This window comes from Aethalodelphis obliquidens, unplaced genomic scaffold, assembly GCF_003676395.1.
Source record: "Aethalodelphis obliquidens isolate GAN/ISIS:26980383/991018 unplaced genomic scaffold, ASM367639v1 scaffold67, whole genome shotgun sequence".
NCBI lineage: Eukaryota > Metazoa > Chordata > Mammalia > Artiodactyla > Delphinidae > Aethalodelphis > Aethalodelphis obliquidens.
Genome location: NW_020838011.1, coordinates 6,469,151 through 6,477,303, shown reverse-complemented (window position 1 = coordinate 6,477,303; position 8,153 = coordinate 6,469,151). Strand labels below are relative to the sequence as shown.

At 37.3% G+C, this 8,153-nt stretch overlaps 1 pseudogene; it reads left to right on the top strand.

Moving 5' to 3' along the window:
* The first annotated feature begins 4,964 nt into the window (after positions 1-4,964).
* Positions 4,965-6,585, top strand: LOC113611054 (importin subunit alpha-1 pseudogene; annotated as a pseudogene).
* The last annotated feature ends 1,568 nt before the right edge of the window (positions 6,586-8,153 follow it).

Genomic DNA, 8,153 nt, shown 5'->3' with positions numbered 1-8,153 from the left:
ATGGTTTATGAGCATTCCAGTGTTGTAGCAGTAGCCAGGTCAGGTCTAGTTGACTAGTACTATCATGATCTTTCACTGACATCCTCTAAGTTTAGTGGGTAATCAAACTATCTCTTGTGGAAAGCTTTGTGGACTTTTCAGAGACTGTTCTCTACTGGGGATCCCTCATCTGTATTTCACTTAAGAGAAGTCATACTTGCACCATATGGCCACTTAAAATCCCTCCTGTAACTCTTCTGAGAGGGTCCACGCCTCCTCAAGGCAGTCAGTTGAGAAAGATTTAAAAATATCTGGTCTCCATCCCCATTTTTAGTCCCTGAGAGAAAGATCTCATAATTTTGTGCCCCAACAAACTCTGGGAGGATTCCTCATGAAGATACCTCTCCTGGTTCTGTCCTTCACAAAGTCTTCATGAAACTACCCATCCTGGCTCTGTAAGCAGACTGCAGGGGACAAATATCAAAATTTGTTTGGTCTTTCATAAAGCCACTTGACTGAACCTGACTTGAGAGAGAAAATAATTCAATACTTTTCTTCATTGTGAGACAAGAGAATATATTACAGAGCTGTGATATTTACCAAAAAAATTCTAATCTCCAATTTCTTGAGATCTTAATTTAAATCACTTTATATCCACAATCTGAATCAGCCACTAGTGCTACGAAATATAATTGTTAAACCTAAGTGAAGCAAAATGTTTTTGTTCGATAGTTTCTGTTTTCCTCTGTATCTCAGAACCATAAATTCTAATTCTAAGGATATAATATGTAATTCTAAACATAAATATTTACATGATCTTTTCTATTCCAAAAAAGGATACTAATTATAAGGCACTGTTGTTGGGATTGTTTTGTTTTTGTGTTGATTTCTTTTTTAAAGTTTGCTCATTTCTGGTATAGAATTAATCTCCTTTATTCCCTTAAGATTTAATCATATATTTCCATCAAACACTTGGAACAAAAGTACATGAACACATAATGAATAAACTTACATAATTTAACAATTGTGTGAGGATGCTGGCAGTTTATGTTAATAACTTGAAGTTTGGCTGAACCCAAATGAGTGAGTTCCTGGCCACTCAAATAAGAGAATAAAATGTGAAGAAGTTCACAGGCGAATTATATCAAACATTTAGAGAAGAGCTAACACCTATCCTTCTCAAACTCTTCCAAAATACAGCAGAGGGAGGAAAACTCCCAAACTCATTCTACGAGGCCACTATCACCCTGATACCAAAACCAGACAAAGATGTCACAAAGAAAGAAAACTACAGGCCAGTATCACTGATGAACATGGATGCAAAAATCCTCAACAAAATACTAGCAAACAGCATCCAACAGCACATTAAAAGGATCATACACTATGATCAAGTGGGGTTTATCCCAGGAATGCAAGGATTCTTCAATATAAGCAAGTCCATCAATGTGATATATGCTATTAACAAATTGAAGGAGAAAAACCATATGCTCATCTCTAGAGATGCAGAGAAAGCTTCAACACCCATTTATGATAAAAACCCTGCAGAAAGTAGGCATAGAAGGAACTTTCCTCAACATAATAAAGGTCATATATGAAAAACCCACAGCCAACATCGTCCTCAATGGTGAAAAACTGAAACCATTTCCAGTAAGATCAGGGACAATACAAGGTTGCCCACTGTCACCGCTATTATTCGACATAGTTTTGGAAGTTTTAGCCACAACAATCAAAGAAGAAAAAGAAATAAAAGGGATCCAAATTGGAAAAGAAGTAAAGCTGTCACTGTTTGCACATGACATGATACTATATGTAGAAAATCCTAAAGATGCTACCAGAAAACTACTAGAGCTAATCAATGAATTTGGTAATGTAGCAGGATACAAAATTAATGCACAGAAATCTCTTGCATTCCTATACACTAATGATGAAAAATCTGAAAGTGAAATTAAGAAAACACTCAAATTTACCATTGCAACAGAAGGAATAAAATATCTAGGAATAAACCTACCTAAGGAGACTAAATACCTGTATGCAGAAAATTATAAGACACTGATGAAATAAATTAAAGGTGATATAAATAGATGGAGAGATATATCATGTTCTTGGGTTGGAAGAATCAACATTGTGAAAATGACTCTCCTACCCAAAACAATCTACAGATTCAATGCAATCCCTATCAAACTACCACTGACATTTTTCACAGAACTAGCACAAAAATTTTCACAATTTGTATGGTACACAAAAGACCCCAAATAGCCAAAGCAATCTTGAGAACGAAAAACAGAGCTGGAGGAATCAGGTTGCCAGACTTCAGACTATACTACAAAGCTACAGTAATCAAGACACTGGAACAGAAACAGAAATATATATCAATGGAACAGGATAGAAAGCCGAGAGATAAACCCACGCGCACATGGTTACCTCATCTTTGATAAAGGAGGCAAGAATATACAATGGAGAAAAGACAGCTTCTTCAATAAGTGGTGCTGGGAAAACTGGACAGCTACATGTAAAAGAATGAAATTAGAACACTCCCTAACACCATACACAAAAATAAACTCAAAATGGATTAAAGACCTAAATGTAAGGCCAGACACCATCAAACTCTTAGAGGAAAACACAGGCAGAACACTCTATGACACAAATCACAGCAAGATCCCTTTTCAGCCACTTCTTCGAGAAATCGAAATAAAAACAATAATAAACAAATGGGACCTAATGAAACTCAAAAGCTTTTGCACAGCAAAGCAAACCATAAACAAGACAAAAAGACAACCCTCAGAATGGGAGAAAATAGTTGCAAACAAAGCAACTGCCAAAGGATTAATCTCCAAAATTTACAAGCAGCTCATGCAGCTCAATATCAAAAAAACAAACAACCTAATCCAAAAATGGGCAGAAGACCTAAATAGACATTTCTCCAAAGAAGATATACAGATTGCCAGCAAACACATGAAAGAATGCTCAACATCATTAATCATTAGAGAAATGCAAATCAAAACTACAATGAGGTATTATCTCACACTGGTCAGAATGGCCATCATCAAAAAATGTACAAACAATAAATGCTGGAAAGGGTGTGGAGAAAAGGGATCCCTCTTGCACTATTGTTGGGAATGTAAATTGATACAGCCACTATCGATAACAGTATGGAGGTTCATTAAAATACTAAAAATAGAACTACCATACGAACTAGCAATCCCACTACTGGGCACATACCCTGAGAAAACCATAATTCAAAAAGGGTCATGTACCACCATGTTCATTGCAGCTCTATTTACAGTAGCCAGGACATGGAAGCAACCTAAATGTCCATCAACAGATGAATGGATAAAGAAGATGTGGCACATATATACAACGGAATATTACTCAGCCATAAAAAGGAACGAAACTGAGTTATTTGTAGTGAGGTGGATGGACCTAGAGACTGTCATTCAGAGTGAAGTAAGTCAGAAAGAGAAAAACAAATACCGTATGCTAACATATATATGTGGAATCTAAAAAAAAGGAAAAATGGTCATGAAGAACCTAGGGGCAATATGGGAATAAAGATGCAGACCTACTAGAGAATGGACTTGAGGATACGGGGAAGGGGAAGTGTAAGCTGGGACAAAGTGAGAGAGTGGTATGGACATATATACACTACCAAACATAAAATAGATAGCTACTGGGAAGCAGCCACATAGCACAGGGAGATCAGTTCGGTGCTTTGTGACCACGTAGAGGTGTGGGATAGGGAGGGTGGACGGAGACGCTAGAGGGAGGAGATATGGGGATATATGTATATGTATAGCTGATTCACTTTGTTATAAAGCAGAAACTAACATACCATTTTAAAGCAATTATACTCCAATAAAGATGTTAAAAAAATGTGAAGAAGTTTACATATACAAATGGTTTTACTCATTAACTAAAAAATACGGATGACTTTTTGTTGAAATCTAAAATGAGTATTTCTTTTGTTGAGTATTAGAATATATTTTTCCTTTCTATGTTCAACTAATCTACAACAAAGGAGGCAAGAATACACAATGGAGAAAAGAGAGTATCTTCAGTAAGCGGTGCTGGGAAAACTGGACAGCTACATGTAAAAAATTAAAATTAGAACACTAACACCATGCACAAAAATAAACTTGAAATGGACCAAAGACCTAAATATAAGGCCAGACATTATAAACTCTTAGAGAAAAACTCAGGCAGAACACTCTTTGACATAAATCACAGCATTATCTTTTTTGATCCACCTCCTAGAGTAATGAAAATAAAAACAAAAAGGAACAAATGAGACCTAAATAAATTTAAAAGCTTCTGCATAGCAAAGGAAATCATAAACAAAATGAAAAGACAACCCACAGAATGGGAGAAAATATTTGCAAACAAAGTGACCAACAAGGGATAAATTTCCAAAATATACAAACAGCTCATGCAGCTGTATGTCAAAAAAACCAAGCAACCCAACCTATAAACGGACAGAAGATCTAAATGGACATTTCTCCAAAGAAGACATACAGATAACTAAAAAGCACATGAAAAATGCTCAGCATCACTAATTATCTGAGAAATGCAAATCAAAACTACAATGAGGTATTCACACCGGTCAGAACAGCCATCATCAAAAAGTCTACAAAGAATAAATGCTGGAGAGGGTGTTGAGCAAAGGGAGCCCTCCTACATTGTTGGTGGGAATGAAAATTGGTACAACCATCAGGGAGAACAGTATGGAGGTTCCTTAAAACACTAAAAATTGAACTGCCATATGATCCAGCAATCCCACTCCTGGGAATATATCCAGAGAAAACCATAATTTGAAAAGATATATGAACCTCAGTATTCATAGCAGCACTATTTAAAATAGCCAAGACACTGTCCTCAGGCTGACCATGGTGGACGATTTGAGCGCAGTTGATCCGTAGCCTGTGCGCCCTGCACCACCTCCTGTGGAAGCTTGAGCAGGCTGTGTAGCTTTCTCCCTTTGTCTCATAACGATGTCAACCAATGAGAATGGTAATTCACCATCTGCCTGCCTTAAAAGATTCAAGAACAAGGGGAAAGACAGTCCAGAAATGAGGCAGCGCCGAATAGAAGTTAATGTGGAGCTCAGGAAAGCTAAGAAGGGTGACCAGATGCTGAAAAGGAGAAATGTCATCTCTTTTCCAGATGATGCTGCTTTCCACTGCAGGAAAACCACAACAACCAGGGCACTGTAAATCGGTCTGTTGATGACATTGTCAAAGGCATAAATAGCAATAATTTGGAAAGCCAGCTCTAAGCTACTCAAGCTGCTAGGAAACTGCTTTCCAGAGAAAAACAACCCCCTATAGTCAGCATAATCCGGGCTGGTTTGATTCCAAAATTTGTGTCCTTCTTGGGCACAGCTGATTGTAGTCCCATTCAGTTTGAATCTGCTTGGGCCCTCACTGACATTGTTTCTGCGACATCAGAACAGACCAAGGCTGTGGTAGATGGAGGTGCTATCCCAGCATTCATTTCCCTGTTGGCATCTCCCCACGCTCACATCCGTGAACAAGCTGTATGGGCTCTAGGAAACATTGCAGATGATGGCTCGGTCTTCCAAGACTTGGTTATCAAGCACGGTGCAGTTGACCCACTGTTGGCACTTTTGGCGGTTCCTGACTTGTCATCTTTAGCATGTGGTTACTTACGTAATCTTACCTGGACACTTTCAAATCTTTGTCGCAACAAGAATCCTGCACCCCGCCTTAGATGTTGTTGAGCAAATTCTTCCTACTTTAGTTCATCTCCTGCATCACGATGATCCAGAAATTTTAGCTGGTGCCTGCTGGGCTATTTCCTACCTTACCGATGGTCCAAATGAATGGATTGAAATGGTTGTGAAAACTGGGGTTGTACCCCAACTTGTGAAGATTTCAGGTGCTACTGAATTGCCAATTGTGACTCTCGTGCTAAGAGCCATAGGGAATATTGTCACTGGGATAGATGAACAGACTCAGGTTGTAATAGATGCAGGAGTACTTGCCATCTTTCCCAGCCTGCTAACAAACTCCAAAACTAATATTCAGAAGGAAGCTACGTGGACAATGTCAAACATCACAGCTGGCCACCAGGACCAGATACATCAAGTTGTAAATCATGGATTAGTCCCATTCCTTGTTGGCGTTCTCTCTAAGGCCGACTTTAGGACACAAAAAGAAGCTGTATGGGCTGTGACCAACTACACAAGGGGTGGAACAGTTGAGCAGATCGTATACCTTGTTCATTGTGGCATAATAGAACCGTTGATAAACCTCCTAACTGCAAAAGACACTAAAATTATTCTGGTTATTCTGGATGCCATCTCAAATATCTCTCAGACTGCTGAGAAACTAGGTGAAACTGAGAAACTTAGTATAAGGATTGAAGAATGTGGAGGTTTGGACAAAATTGAAGCTCTACAAAACCATGAAAATGAGTCTGTGTACAAAGCTTCATTAAACTTGATTGAGAAGTATTTCTCTGTGGAGGAAGAGGAAGATCAAAATGTTGTGCCAGAAACTACCTCTGAAGGGTATACATTCCAAGTTCAGGATGGCACTGCTGGGACCTTCAACTTTTAGATTGTACATCTGAGGCATAAGGTTGTTTGTTGTGTACTATGTCTGGTAGAAGTTTGTTTTTTAAACTGTCTAAATCTCTGAATATCACCAGCCAAAGTTTAGCTCAATTTTCTTCACATATAGGAAGCTAATGTATAGAAATAAAGTAAAATTAAACAGATCTGCAGCAAGGAGTAGAGATCACAGGTCAATGGAAAAACCCAAACAAAGGCTCTCTAGCCCTAATTCTGGCTATCAAATTCCCTGTTGCAGGTTTGCTGGACCAGAGGTTTTTTGCTTAACTCTCCCTTATTCATGAAATATTCTAGTATCCCAACCATAAATCTCCCTTTCCTCCCTTTTCCTTTTGTTTTTCACAGTTAAAGTTGGTTTCAGTCACTTGCAATTGAAGTAGTACTTATTAATACAAAATTTGATATTTTTATACTGAGAGGAAATATTTTTTTGAAAACAATGCTATACTCTGATCCATAGGGATTATACCACCCAATTCCAATTTTTAACCAAACTTTTATCCATATGCATATGCCATATATCTCTCAAAATAAGAATTCAAAATGAGTAAATTATAATTGAAAAGATAGTGGAATGCACACAAGGAATCTAAACAAAATAACCTACCAAAAGAAAAGACTTAATTCTGATATGCTTCAGTTATTGTTATGGTAACAAAGAGTATAAGTGACTAAAACAAAAATCTTGAAAAGTCGTACTTAAATATAATACATTATGGGTTCATATTTATTTTAGGATTACTTGTGTATTTATTAATAATATGCTTATAAGTCTACCTCTGAATAATCATCTTGAGTCATTATATAATCACATTGCTATGATAGGTACCAACTCCTACTTGCCCTGTATTTCCAATTTTGATAGTAACATTAATATTTAATTTTTCTTTTGTTTTGTTTTTAATAAGAAAAAATTAAATTGTTCAGCTCCATAGCCTTATGCCATCTCACTGGCAGCAATCTCTCCCTCTGTCTCATATTTTCTTTCTTAGGAGTAACAAAATTTTTGTTTTATCTTATGTTAATCATTTAGTGAGGGTCTCAGTCTCAGTTCCAAGTGGCTTAACAAAAATATTGCATAACAGTTCATGCAATGCTCTCACCAAGAGGATTTCTAATGAATACAAATAGCTTTGCCCCATTAAAGTACCAAACAACAGCAATATGCAAGAACAATTTTGAGCCTAATGGAATACTGTAGTCAGTTCCCATCAGGGTTCTAGCTTACAAGCAACAGAATTCAGCTCTGGCAGAAGTAAGAAAAAAAGTGGAATTATTTTAAAGGTACGGAGGATGAGAAAGGGTCACTAAAGTCTGGAGAAATAGATTTTATATAGGACCAAATCTAGCATGTCTGTGGAAATTAATAATTAAGAACAGTCAGTCAAGGCACTTCCCCACTCCTGTGCATCACCACTACCAATGGATGTCGTTGTGCTTGCTAAACACCTTTGAATATTACAGTTTCCTCTCTCTTTTCAATGGAGTCATTCAATCAAGAAACTAAGTTGTTGGCAAGAAAGACTACTTACATAAGCCTAGACTACCAATATCTTGTCTGGCAAAAAATGAAAATAAGAAGAAC